Consider the following 16,061-nt stretch of genomic DNA (forward strand, 5'->3'; position numbering starts at 1 on the left):
TGTATTCTGAAAGTGAAAAAAAAGTGATGTGACGTACAGCCAAGTACGGTGACCCATACTCAGAATTCGTGCTATACGTTTAACCCATCCAAAGTGCATAAACACACACTCAGAGAAGTGTTCATCATTTATGCTCGGGTCCCGGGGAGCAGTTGGGGGTTCGGTGCCTTGCTCAAGGGCACCTCAGTCGTGGTAATGCCCACAACCTTAGGAGTCAAACTCCTAATCATTAGGCCACGACTTTCCCCCATTTCTATAGTAAAACAAGATGGATTCAGAGCTGCCTCAATTCCGATATGCAATGCTCACTTTTAACACTCCATTCAATACCCGATGGATAAAATTCCTGTTCTACTTTTCTTGTTCTTTTCTGATAATCTGTTTCACTCTGACATACGTCACAATATGGATTTGCAGCAGGGCCATAGCGGAGTTATGTGTGGCCCCAGTGCAGGTTGTACCCATGTAGTGTTAACAATAATCGTAACCATAGCAAAATTTACGCATTTTAAAACAAGGGGCCTTAAACTCCACTCGCAATCTCAGTAATGCTTCAACAATCTAGAGGCTTTGGCTAATTGCAGAGGTCCCTACTCAGTAGTAGCTTAGCTTTCAGGTTTAGCTAAAGAAATGTGAGGCCAAAATGACTGATGTCCTCATTGGACTTTAACATCTGTCTTGGACAACTGTTCCCTTAGGCATCAAGGCTGTCACCATCACTCCAGTGCTCTTGAGGTTACCCTTATCTAAGGAGGTCTAGGAAACTTGGAGAGAGATATCCGTTAGCTTTCATCTCAGCTCCAGAAACTATTTCTTTAGCCAATAATTTGATTAGTCACATTTGATTCATGGCTCAAGTGGCTGGTTCAAACATTGGTCAATAACTTATTGTCTGTGAGTAAAGTTGAGAATCAGTAGCATTGGAATTGTCATTGGAAATGCAAAAATATAACATTATCCATGGTGCTGACACAGTAAACCAGCAAATCAGCCAAATACTGATCCCTTCCCATAACCTGCCCTCAAGGTTTTTTTTTTCATGGTTCTCACAAATTTAAACTGTTGGTTGGTTAAAGGGTGATAAATACCCTCCTCGTATTTATTATTTTCACTTTCTATTTAATAACCAGAATGACCTATAAGGAATGACCAGTCAGTGACAGTGTCGATTAGATTAAGATGCCTTCCAAAAGCATTGGAAATAAAGTGTGTACCCTGATCTGAAGGAGTGTGATTGGGGCCCCAATTTGGATGAGAAGAGTACAGTGAGCAAGAACAGTTTCCACACATTCAGAAAACTGGTGTCCCCTTGGCACTTTAGGAGGTAAAGTATGATCCACTTTGACATGCAGATATTTGAAGAAATTGTTGGACCGTCTTAATATTTCCCTTTTGTCAGAGAATGTTGGGTAGCTGAACCCATTTTTTTTTGTTTTTAATTATTATATCACCGAGTTGTTTGAATAAGTAGCTGATGGTCCTAGAGAGGGATTTTGTAATAGTAGCAACAAAAGAGAAGTTGGGATCTGGGCCATATCATTTTAATGCCAAGTAGGACGTAAAGGATCATGAGATTCCACTTACGAATGCCATCACCTTTGACAGAATCCCCTTCAGGCTCTTGTCCTTTGCAGTATTTTTAGAAGTTTCTTCCGGATAGGAATTAGTTTTGGATTGATTGTGGCACAATCAAGGAGAACCATGTTATATGCATAAACCTGGATATACTTCAATTGCAGACCTACATGGATCCATCATAGTACACTGGAAGGGCACATGAATGACGTAGTGCAACCAAAGGTACGGAGATTGTCTTACTGAACCCTCTAGTCCTCACCACTGCAATCACTAGCTACAGTGTTGCCAACTTTTAAGTTTTCCTATGAGGGGGTGGTAAGTGTGTCAACTCCATTAATATTTGCTGTGTAGAAAGTAAATGAATGGGCATAAATGGAATAGATTTGGAAAAATGTTTAAATTATCATCACTGACTGTTGAACTGAAATTGAGAGTTTCATCACTTAACTATGGTTCTCAGATGGGGTTGGTGAAAAATGCAGCTTTTTGTCAGCCTGGAAATCGAACAGATTTCTCAGTTATCCTTTTTCAGTGATGCCATCTTGATGGATTGCTTTACTAAGGCTCTTTTTTTCAGTGTCAAACATAAAAGTGCTAAATGTATTAAGAAGTGGTGGGATAGTTGTGAAAATAATAATAATTCAATAAAATATCAAACCTGGAAAAAATGTAATTACTGAACAAATATAGACACAGTAAAATCAAAGTAGCACAAGATATTGCCAATATTCTATATTTCATACTGATTTTGAATATTTAGGTACCAAAGAGAGTAGGATGAAGACATCAAACATAGAACTACAGTATTAATGGGAGAAATCAAAACCTAATCGGGCACAATATGAAAGAAGTTTGTCTATCCACATTGAAAGTCAAAATCAATCAATCAAACATAGCCAATCATAGCATTTCTTGTGTTTGCACACTCTCAAACTCACTGAAGAGCACAAACTTAAGAAAGAGTACCTTGTGTTTTCAGATATTCACCAATGTTTCACAAGATTGGATGCTTGTAATATACTTTTTTGTGGAATTTGTCACATATCAGATAATTTCTGGTTCTAAACTTCACCAGTTAGTCTCTCTCTGTAATTTTTTTTTGATGTTTAATATACAAGAGGAGCCCTAATTCGATAGAATGAGCATTCAGTGTGAATGGGATTGGCTTGATCTGTTCAGGCAGACAGTCAAATCCATATTGAGCTGATAGCATAAGCTAATATGTGCAAAGGGTTGGGGGGGAAATGATATTTTTAGCCTAGAATGATCAAAATGTGTCCTGATCTTAGTCTGGGGGAGAAAAAAAAATGCAACAGCTCGTTCAGGTTTAGCAAACTGACAGAGAAACCCAGCCCACTGGCAACACTTCCAATGAGCCATGGCCAAAGCGTCACCCACGATTACATTTAAATTTACATTTATGTTCTTTACATAACTGATTTGCAAGAAAATGCATGTCACGTGTGGAAAATACCAGAGCAAGTAGCTATGATTGCAATAATGACTATGCCCTATAATTGCGAATTTATATCCCTCTTATAACTGACTTTATTTCTTGTCATTGTAAATATATTTCTCATTATCATGAATTTGTTTCTCCTAATTGCAACTTTATATCTTTATATGGGACTTTAAATCTCATAATGTGATTTTATATGTCGCAATATGACTATCTCTCGCAACAATATTGCATGAATACTTCTCATAACTGTGACTGGATCTTATAAGTGGGTCATACCATGTCAACCAGAGGCCCCTGCCTCAAATGTCTGATTTTTCTGGATAAAGATAAACATGTATAGTGATGATAGGCAAAATATTAAATGTCATGGATAAATAATACACTGTTTTGTAGAAGGGGGTCAAAAAGACAAATTACTGGGGGTTAAAAATTACTTCAAAAAGATGGCAGCATCCTTATGTTATATTTACACAGAGATTGGGGGGTCTGTTTGGAAAATCTGTTGACTTCAGCAATCTTTTTTACATTATGTGCCAATAGTGACCAATCAAAAATGGAGAAAGAGCACTTTTAAAAAAATTTCTCCAATGTTTGCAGGCCTGTAACTCAAAAAATATTAAGATATCTTAATGCCTTTTTAGATATTCAGTCTGAACAAACTTCCCTTTTGGCATCTTCATTTTTAACAATAACAATATTAAATATCAAAAGTAAATATTCATCCATGACGTTTAATATTTTGGCTTTCATCACTACACAGTTTATCTTTCTTCAGAAAAATTCAGAAAGACCACCTCACTGTAATGAATTATGGTAACTGATTTTTTTCCTTTTTTTTCTTTCAATTGTGACTGTATATCTGTATATATATTTTTTTCATAATTATCTCTTTATTTATTGGATGTTTTTCTCATAATTATGTCTTTTTTTGTGGGGGTTGATTGCGATTTCAAATTTTTAATTTTAGTGTGTAATGTTGCTGTTTTAGCATAAACAATATCTAAAATATAATATAAAAGTTACGAAACTGAGAGTTCAATGCAAACATATATTGTCTTATATCGAGATATCGTCTTTTAAAATTCTGGCAGTGTAATGCCTACAAAAACGGCTGGTAGGGTCTACAGCAAGTTAAAAAAAATATTCATATATGAATCATGATTCTGTCTTCTAACGATTCTAATGGATTCACAAGTTTCAAAATCAATGTTCAAAAGCTTCATTTCTTAATACTGTTCTTTCCGTCGCTCTGCATCTCTCTCTCTCTCTCTCTCACTCTCATTCAGCTCAGCTCCAATAATGAACTATTACAATTATACACTTATTTTCACATAGCTATGAGAAGCGTTAAACATAGCACCTGCAGTTGCCATACTGTATTAAAGCTTTAATCAGGATAAAACAGTATATTAAAAGCTTAAATAAGAAGTAGCATTTACAAATAACAGCATATCTAAATGTATGAAACACCAAACAAAAAACATAGGCCATAGAGGGAAAAGCTGATTTCACTTTATAGAAATCAATGCATTCACCAGTGCTGACGCAAGCCATGATTGGTACACTATTGTGTAAATTGAAAGGATAATAGGATATTTCCTCAACATCACTCTTAGGACATCGCAAACTGTTTTTTTATAAATATGACTTAACTTGATGGAAGACGCTCTCAGTCATTCAGACAGTCTCTCTCTCTCTCTCTCTCTCTCTCTCTCTCTCTCTCTCACACACATGGATGCTGTTAGGTATGTTTTGTGCCATTGATCGGCCTCGTTGTTGTCTTAGTAAATAAATAGCAACCTTCATGCTAGGGTGTCGCCTGTGAATTCAGTGGCGAGAACTAACTGCAAAACTTGTATTTCTGCCCTCTCATTTCAGATGCCGTTTCAATCAGATAGACATCACAGTAGAGGAAACATGTAATGTTTTTTACCTGCATCTCAGATAGTTCAGTAATTTTAAAAATGATGGCTTCAGATTGCTCCTCTCTTTAATGCTTTATGTCACCATGATTCTGCTTTTATGTATCAGCTTCATCAAGTGGAAGCTCACTCACAAAATAATTGATCCCTCTTTTTTAGCAGGACCTGTGACACAAATGACCCTGATTTCTTAATGATTCCAGGTGGCGTGTACCACAAATGCCCTGCGTGTGTATGTAGAGCTAACACGCTGCTCTATTCACAAAATTGTATTACACATACACAGAATTACACACATATCTGCTCCGGTTTGTGTGTGTCTCACAGGGCCCTTTGTACAGATTAAGAGATTTATAAATAGAGAAAAAAGCTTTGCTTAGAGACTCAAATCTCAGAGCCATGCGCGGATTACTGCTTCCCTGTGGGATTTTGAACCAAAACCCAAGCTGACAAACACACACACACACACACACACACACATACACATGCAACCCTCAGGCTCTGTACAAACATAGGCATTCCATATCCACACTTTATTCCAGACACCAAACTAATTCCAGTTATTCGCAGTACAAATGGCCTCTCCCTTGTTGACTGTCTTAATCTCTCTCTTTATCTCTGACTTCATGTAATCGCTCTAATCACTCACTCCTTGCTCGCTCACTTTCTATCTGTTTTAAGTGTCTTTGCAGCAGTTCCTTCATAGCTCTTCCATATGCAACCCTTCTTTCCCATTCTTCCCCTCCCCCAACAACTCCCTTTATTATCTCATCCTTCCTTTGGCCTGGATGAGACTGGTGCTGTTGGTCGGCCAAACTGGGTAACCATCATTCGGTAACGCTTTAAAATAATGGTCCGTTGTTAATAAGTAGCTACGCAGGAAGTAATAGGTAGTACTACATTAACACTTAACTTAATACTATTAACTAATATAGAAGCAAGATTAACTAAGCAGTAAGTAATAGCTCATTTAGGACATAGGTAGTTCCTTATTAGTTATTTGATAATTACTAAAGAAAAATATCGTCGTTGAGAACTACTTTGGAACTATGGCCAACTAATGAAGAATAACCAATTAATTACTAATCACAACAGCTACGTCTATAAAGTGAACAATTAGCTTCTTTATGGAAACGTGTATATATATATATATATATATATATATATATATATATATATATATATATATATATATATATATATATATATATATATATATATATATATATATATATATATATATATATATAGCCTATCCATATGATATATTTAATGAGCTCCACTAAGTTCAATGTCTCCAACTCTAATAACTTTAACGTTAGTGATATCATGCTGGGGAGGGCTTCTCTTTAGGAAGTGACAATAAATAATGATGTTCTCTTGTCAAAACATATTTGCATCCTTCATGAAAACATTGACTGCATTTATAGTGTTAAGCACAAAACAACATCTTCCAGATTACAATGTGTCTGGTAGAATATCACTAGTTCCTCACAGAAATATATGGCTGTACAGTATGTGTCAGATAATTTTATTGTAAATTACTTGTGAAATCCATGACTCGAGTGTTCAATGTGATCTCATGAGAATACGTGTGTATTTTTACGTTAAATGTGGTTCTATCACACGTATATTTACATATGTTTTCATGCACATAGAAACGTACAATTTATACGTATTTATAGCAGTAAAACGTACAAATACATGTTTTTATTCAATTTATTGAAAGCAGTTTACTCGTCTATTTAATAGGAACTAACATTTCTGTGCATGCTGCAAACCATAGATACACACAAAAGCACAGCATACAATTACAAATCACATCCATTTTATTTGTTTGCTGTCCTGCATATCTTTAGAATCCAGGTGTTTGCAAGGAACATATCCAAATTCAGCCCTTTATCAATGATTCTGCATATTCATTCTCAGCAACAGCGTCCGTCACAGTCAAAGCTGAGCTCGCGCTCGTTATGAATTTGAATATAGCGCCAGTGCGCCACGTTACGACATGATTTACGGCACTGATATCGAACGCTCATTGGTCCTCATCCAATTCGTCACAGATTGCGACATGTTGTGTTTCAGTTTATGACATTTGAACAAGGGGCAAGGAACTCGACCGGAAGTTGAAGTCGGGTGGGGGCTGCCATCTTTTAGCAGAACTTCACTTGCGTTAGCATTCCCATTGACTCCCATTCATTTTGGCGTCACTTTGACAGCGAATAACTTTACATCTGAGGCGTTTAAAGACTCTGTTTGTCCATTATTTATTTCTAAAGATACACGACAATGTATAAAGGGCTCCATTACCTTCTATGTTACATTATGGCCCCTTATAAACAGTTTTTGTAAAAAATAGGCTAACGATTGCGTCATAACCACTCGGCTCTCTGTCGCATTACCGTACAGACAGGAGGAGAAGCTCGCAGGCAATTAACTTAATATGGCGTACTGGCGTTACATTTTAAAATACTATACAAAATAATTAATCAGAATACTTACTCCTGCTCACTCACGACAAAGAACTCCCCGCTCAAGCTCGCCGTCTCTGCAAGATTAACGATGGCAGTTTGCACACACAGCTACTCGAAGATTTACATCTGGCAGACAGGTTGCTGACGTCGTCAAGCTTCGTTTGAGTCTGCGCGTCAGAAACGGAAGTGCTAAAAAACGCTAAAACTGGGCTTCATTTGTCTCAATTGAGTTCCAATGGGGTCGCTGTGTCCATTTCTTTTACTGTCTATGCATTTGAATACTGCGCCAGTGCGCCTTCACGGAGAGAAGACAGATACATAATTTCATGGATTAATAAATTAAATTCTGCTCTGTACCCTATAAAAACTATTACCTCCATATAGAGGACTGCGACTGGAACTCATTATCATTTGAACTACTTTTGGTACCACTTTTGATATTTTCACAAAGAATAAATGATTAACGTTACGTTTGTTTGTTTGTTATTTGTTTATTTATAACAGTAACGTTATGTAGTTTTAAGAAATGTTGTCTTTAAAATAAAAAATCTTTCACTTTAAAATAAATGGTCCAGATCACTAGTAACGTTAGTTCATGCGGACTGACAAGGTAACACTTGAGTAATTAGTCAGGAGTTAACATGTTTTTCACTTTAAAATAATGGGCCAGATCACTATAGTAGTTCCTGCGGACTGACAAGGTAACGCTTGAGTAATTAGTCAGGAGTTAACATGTTTTTCACTTTAAAATAATGGGCCAGATCACTATAGTAGTTCCTGCGGACTGACAAGGTAACGCTTGAGCAATTAGTCAGGAGTTGACATGTTTTTCACTTTAAAATAATGGGCCAGATCACTATAGTAGTTCCTGCGGACTGACAGGATAACACTTGAGTAATGAGTAATGGATTTCACAAGTAATTTACAATAAAATTATCTGACACATACTGTACAGCCATATATTTCTGTGAGGAACTAGTGATATTCTACCAGACACATTGTAATCTGGAAGATGTTGTTTTGTGCTTAACACTATAAATGCAGTCAATGTTTTCATGAAGGATGCAAATATGTTTTGACAAGAGAACATCATTATTTATTGTCACTTCCTAAAGAGAAGCCCTCCCCAGCATGATATCACTAACGTTAAAGTTATTAGAGTTGGAGACATTGAACTTAATGGAGCTCATAAAATATATCATATGGATAGGCTATATATATATATATATATATATATATATATATATATATATATATGTATGTATGTATGTATGTATGTATGTATGTATGTATGTATATATATATATATATATATATATATATATATATATATATATATATATATATATATATACGTTTCCATAAAGAAGCTAATTGTTCACTTTATAGACGTAGCTGTTGTGATTAGTAATTAATTAGTTATTCTTCATTAGTTGGCCATAGTTCCAAAGTAGTTCTCAATGACGATATTTTTCTTTAGTAATTATCAAATAACTAATAAGGAACTACCTATGTCCTAAATGAGCTATTACTTACTGCTTAGTTAATCTTGCTTCTATATTAGTTAATAGTATTAAGTTAAGTGTTAATGTAGTACTACCTATTACTTCCTGCGTAGCTACTTGTTAACAACGGACCATTATTTTAAAGCGTTACCCATCATTCTGGCTAGCAGCTAACATTTAGCTAATTATGCTAATACCCCTTCATCAGTCCCAAGAGCCCTGCAGGGAGCACAGCACCACAGAGAATGCCACTGTAAATACTGCTGAAGAAAAGAAAATATAAGGACTTATTAGTGGTGCTTACTTATGCCATTGTTTTCACTTCCTACAAATATCTAAGGACGTTGCCTAACAACATCCTAGTGACACTACAGTGGCCAGCTAGTAAGGGCTGTGCAGTTAAACCTCATTCCCCTGATCTCAAAAGGTACACTAGTGACTGACATTGGAGGCAGTAGTCTTTAGCTTCCTTGTTAGCACGGCCTCCTTCCCTTGCTGGAAACGCCAGTTCAAATTGTGCTCTGAGCGAGGCAAGCAAAACTGGAGGGGTTACACTGGTGCTGTAACCCAGATAGGAGTGGGGTTTAGATGGGTGAGTGTAACAGAAGCCACCTAGTAATAGCAGTGCGGGTAAATCTCACTCTCCTGATCTCATGAGGTGCACTTGGGGCTAGGTCCTTTAATTTTCTATGCCAAAAACACAGATTTAAGTCCCACTTAGAGCAGGGAAAGTAGAAATGAGGGGTTACACTAGCCACTGTACAGATTGTGAGTAAAAAAGTAATGGAATAATTTACAAATCTCGTAAACTTATATTTTATTCACAATAGAATATAGATAACATATCAAATGTTGAAAGTGAGACATTTTGAAATGACATGCCAAATATTGGCTCATTTTGGATTTCATGAGAGCTACACATTCCAAAAAAGTTTGGACAGTTAGCAATAAAAGGCCCGAAAAGTTAAATGTACATATAGGGAACAGCTGGAGGACCAATTTGCAACTTATTAAGTCAATTGGCAACATGATTGGGTATAAAAAGAGCCTCTCAGAGTGGCAATGTGTCTCAGAAGTCAAGATGGGCAGAGGATCACCAATTCCCCCAATGCTGCGGCGAAAAATAATGCAGCAATATCAGAAAGGAGTTTCTCAGAGAAACATTGCAAAGAGTTAGAAGTTATCATCTACAGTGCATAATATCATCCAAAGATTCAGAGAATCTGGAACAATCTCTGTGCGTAAGGGTCAAGGCCGGAAAACCATACTGGATGCCCGTGATCTTCGGGCCCTTCGACGGCACTGCATCACATACAGGAATGATACTTTAATGGAAAACACAACATGGGCTCAGGAATACTTCCAGAAAACATTGTTGGTGAACACAATCCACTTTGCCATTCGTCGTTGCCGGCTAAAACTCTATAGGTCAAAAAAGAAGCCATATCTCAGCACAGGTGTTTTCTCTGGGCCAAGGCTAATTTAAAATGGACTGTGGCAAAGTGGAAAACTGTTCTTTTTGGAAAACTGGGACGCCATATCATCCAGACTAAAGAGGTCAACGACAACCCAAGTTGTTATCAGCGCTCAGTTCAGAAGCCTGCATCTCTGATGGTATGGGGTCACATGAGTGCATGTGTCATGGGCAGCTTATACATCTGGAAAGGCACCATCAATGTTGAAAGGTATATCCAAGTTCTAGAACAACATATACCACATACTGCATCAATAACAACATCATGGCTGCATAGAAGTATCCAGGTACTGAAATGGCCAGCCTGCAGTCCAGATGTTTTACCCATAGAAAACATTTGGCGCATCATAAAGAAGAAGATGCGACGAAGAAGACCTAAGACAGCTGAGCAACTAGAAGCCTGTATTAGACAAGAATGGGACAACATTCCTATTCCTAAACTTGAGAAACTTGTCTCCTCAGTCCCCAGACGTTTGCAGACTGTTATAAAAAGAAGAGGGGATGCCTCACATGGCCTTGTCCCAATTTTTTTTAGATGTGTTGATGCCATGAAATTTAAAATCAACTTATTTGTCCCTTAAAATGATAAATTTTCTCAGTTTAAACACTTGATATGTCATCTATGTTGTATTCTGAATAAAATATTGAAATTTGAAACTTCCACATCATTGCATTCTGTCTTTATTCACAATTTGTACAGTGTCCCAACTTTTTTGGAATTGGGTTTGTATAATTCCACCAAAACACACACTAACAAGCTCCTATGCTGTGTCCCAATTCGCATACTATACTAAATAGTATTCTAAATTAGAATTAGTATGTCCCATATCGTAGTAAGTTGAATGAGTATTCCAAAGGTACCTGGATGGTTTACTATTTACTGTAGAAATTCTAAGGGCAGATTTGATTTTGCGATTCGATTAGAGCTAAAAACACAAATAAAAAGAATTAAAATACTACAAATATAGTGGATATGCGATTCTGATGAACGGGGAGCGAAAGGGTTTGAGTGATAAATAATCAGTATCTAACCTGATGAAAAAATATGTATTTAATGTTATCCACGTTATATTTAATCGGCAACAACATTGTGCACTTATAAAAAAATATGTTTGGTCATTAACTTTTAAAAGCATCAGTATGCAAACACTTGAGGAGAGTCCTCAGGATGAAATACATGCGACTGGCAGATCAACCTGCCTCTTCAGTCCTTTCCAGTATGGTAGAAAATTACATGAAACGGAATGTGAAGGATGCGAATATAGGACAAGATGCAGTTTAAGTGGTGACAGGATGCAGGACTTGACAGACCAATTGGTCTATGACATGAAATTACCACGAGAGCGATTCGAACGCATAAGGAGACGTCTTGCAATACTTCGATGTCATACACCTATCGATCTACGCAGTGCCGCTTTATGTCAAACACACTTAAACACAAAGAATCTACACAAAGCATATGTGACACTAACAACCACTAACATCCTAGCGACGCACTTATTGCACAGCAACCACCTGTCCACAGCCTAACCACCACCTGAACACACAAACTCCTAGCAATCCCCACCACCACCCCAATCCCCAGTTCTTATATCCAGAATATCAGGACATATGATTTCTTTACAGTACCGTACAGTGGAAAATTCCAACACTGTGGCAGCGAATTCTTCAAGCACCACTCACATTTTCTTCATATGTTTGTTTAGTAAACAAATTAGTCTAGTTAGTTTCAGCACATTTGCTCAGTGCAACAGATAACTTCAAGCATCAGTACAGTGAAGCTATTTGTGAGGTTAGATCCATAAAATCAATTGTTTAGACAAAGTGTCCTTTTACAGATCTTCACCTCAGCTGCTCCTTTCAGTATCATCTCAGTGATGTGCAGCTGTGGTCTCTTATTGAAGGTAAACCTGGAGTCAACATTTTCTTCTTGCTTGAGGATTGCCATTCCATTAGGGTGTCTTTACTTTCAAATCCCATTGCAGACAGGTTTTCAGTTGTCTGTATATTGAAAACCTAAAGGATCTAAGAATTAAATGAATTTCCATTTGTAGGGATAACATTTTCAATCCACCTCTTTTTCTTTCTGTCTTTGTTCCTGTCTTTATTTGTGCCTTTTGAAAGAATGCTTTTCCAGCATTTGTTCTCTTGTCTGAACTAATTTACTTAATTTACCTGACGTGCAGTGGAATACAAAAGTAAATATGCAAACTCAGTGTACATTTTCCTGTCTTCCTTATATTAAGCAATAGACACTAAGCACTATTATAAGACTCCTTTTGAATGTTAATACAGTCAGAGTACAGAAAATGCTGCCAGTAGATATAAGTAGAAAGTTTATAAATAGCTCAGTTACTGGACTAAAAGATACAGACGGTTATCCAGACTATGCCTTTTATCTGTGCCACCGATGCTGCTGGCTACTGCTGAGTGTTATGGAGAACAGGTCAGTGAAGAGCCTCAGGACTGTTAGCACGGCACACTAATAAATGTGTCAAAATCAACAGCAAAAGCAGCTCAACTAAATGCTTCTGAAATTGCAGACAACACTGCAGTGAATATCTTGATTTTTGTCGTTTTGTACATTTCTTAACCCTAATGTTGTGTTCCAGTCATTTTGAACCGGAGAGGATTCTCATTATGCTATATTATTACCATATAGAGTTGTGCAGGTTTGAGGTCAAAACCTAGAAGACTAATTCACTGCTGCTTCCTTCAAGGTTTTACTTTGGGGTTTTATAATTGAGATTTCCAATTTATGAGTCAAATAAAGCTTGCTGTAAACATAACTTGACCATACTTAACATAAACTGCCTCACTAACACCTCAAACCGGGTTACTTATTAGAAATATACATTTCCAAAAAGTAACATTTTTTTTTGTATTTGTTGTTGTGTGCAGTTTACGTTGTAGAACAAAACATCAAAGTTATGTTTACCACAGGCTTTATTTTTTCTCATAAATTGAAAACCCCCATTATAAAACCCCATAGGAAAACTGCCTAAAGAATCAGCAGCTAATTGGTCTTCTAGGTTTTGATGTCATGGCTGCACCACCCTTATTTTTCACCTTATTTTTCATGTAAGAACAGTCGCAGCCGTTGTAAATTGAATGTGTCTGGCTTCCAGTGTCATTCACTGTCATTCACATCTATTTTTAGCTGTACAAAACAGATTGATATGCTGGTTGAAACTGCAAACTGTTCTTTTTTTATCATAGTATTTTAATGTATGGTCTTAATTATAAACACACTGTTTTGTTATCAGCTTGTTTTCTATCAATTAGCACGTTTATATTTATTTTTTAATTTGATTGATGTAGGTCCCATTGATCTGAACTAGTGCAACTTTTTGAGTGAACATTGACAAAGTTATCCACAAATAATGCCTTTTTTCCCCACTGAAAAACTAGCAAATTTGGAATCTTCAGGTTTGTTATCGTTAACTAAAACCAAGACTTTTAAAAAATAGTTTTCATTACTTTAAATAAAGCTGAAATATTTGGTCCAAGTTGTGCCAGTTTCTTGTCCAGTTTCTCTGTATTATGTACTTTCATGATAGCGGCACCGAGGGAGATGTACTGTACATAGTCGCTGATAATCATTAACCTTTAAACAAATAAAATGCATCAATCAGTCAAAGTTCCTAGATTTCTTGATAATAAAAACCTTTTTAGCCAGTGTTTACAGAGACAGGTGTGTAAAACACGAACATGATCCTCTCTGCTGATAACACCTGCCTAGACATTTTGTTTCTTTATATACTTGTAAGTCATCTCTCTCAAGTAGAAATATCCCACACCTGAACTAAATGCAATGGAGCAATAATAAACTTCCCATATTTCCCATCAACACAAAATGATGAACTTAAAAACTTTCAATTGCTGTTTGATGTCTGGCAATTTGTCTCCAAGTACTCTTTTGAGACTGGTGGAGTACAAGCTGTATGCTAATAAAGAAAAAATCATTATAGTGAGTATACAGTGACTCAGTTTAGAACAAGGGAATTAGCAAATGGTGAATATACAAAGATTAAATCTATTCATCGTCCCGTTGGAAAAGCTGTGGGGTGATAAATGTCCTTGTTGTGTGGGTGGAGTGTTTGCCTTAGTTGTGACTTGTAGGTGGCTAAAGTGCGAAATTATGGGTCGTGTTTCTGATGTTCACAGCTAGGATTAGCTGATGTCTCTTGTGGGGCTGCAAACACATTATAACACAAATCAACACTCACAGTACTATATGTCCCCGTAGAACAAACCCACCAGCTCCTAAGTACCCACACACAGCTAATAAGCCTTGAAGAAGCTAATTTATCGATGGATTTTTCTTTCTCTATGTAATGAACAACATCAGCTTAATTAAGTTATTGACCAAATGAGTCCTCATAAATGTTCACAATGTTGTTGCAGATGAAATATAACATAGATAACATTAAATAAATATTTTTTAAATTAGATTAGATATAGAATATTTATCACTCAACCCCCTTTCTCTACCTGTCTGTCTCGCATATCCGCCATGTTTGTAGTTTTTAGTAATGCTTTATATTTGTGTTTGTAGTTCTAATCGAATCATCATCCAGCGCTTTAATGTATTGTGGGCAGTATTTGTGTGCACTGATCTGCACTTCGAATTTGTACCAGATGTTGTAAACCAGCCCCAGTGATGCTCTAATAACAACCAACATGGAAGCCCTAGGAACTACTTAACAATGCAACCACCTATCAATGGTCAAGCATCCACTTCACAACAAACAACAAACATCCTGGAAGCACCCCCGCAACCACCCCAAACACACTACCAACCCCTAGAAATGTTCTAACATCTTCCTCTACCTTAGAAACGGTAAGCAAAACTTCAAAACTCATTGTCAAATCCATAGCAATGCCCTAGCAACCCCCCAAAAATTTAGGTATCAGCTATCAATGGCCATAAGACCCTCTAGAAAATGGTGAGTGTGATTTCAACAAGTACAAAATGTTCCTGGATCAACGTCCTTGTAGAAATGACCTAACACCCACCCAAAAACACTACCATACACCAACAATGCCTTAACAACCACCAGCACACTATGAATGCCATAGCAAAGACCCAGAACACAGTTGTGAAACCCTAGTGATGTCCTAATAATACCCAACACTGTAGACATTCATCGCACCCACACCCTAGCAATGCCCTAGAAATCACCCAGAAACCCTAACCACCCAGAACATCTTACCAAACCTCTAACAATGTCCTGATAACCACAAACTCTCTGTAAGCAAGCAGTCGAAACTAAACACCTAGCCATTCCTGACAACATCCAACACACTATACATCAACACACAAAACAGGCTATCACATCTTCGCTAGGTAACTCATACGCTGTGAGTTTATGAGTTGATGTCTGTACTGTATTTTCTATAAAGGGGCAAGCACTGTGTGACTCATCCCCGAAGCAGACATTTTCACCCAGCTTCAGAACAGGAAGTGACCCGCGTCTGGTCACAGGAAACCAGCGGGAAGTTTCTGGGTCGTCTGACTCTTTTATGAAGGTGCTTTTAAAGTACTTTTTGACATTTTGGAAAATTGCGACTGGTTCGCTTTAGGGTTTGTGTATACACAACTACGCAGTACCCACATAAATGTAATTTGGTAATTGCAGTTTT

Source organism: Carassius gibelio, chromosome A20, assembly GCF_023724105.1.
Source record: "Carassius gibelio isolate Cgi1373 ecotype wild population from Czech Republic chromosome A20, carGib1.2-hapl.c, whole genome shotgun sequence".
Lineage (NCBI taxonomy): Eukaryota > Metazoa > Chordata > Actinopteri > Cypriniformes > Cyprinidae > Carassius > Carassius gibelio.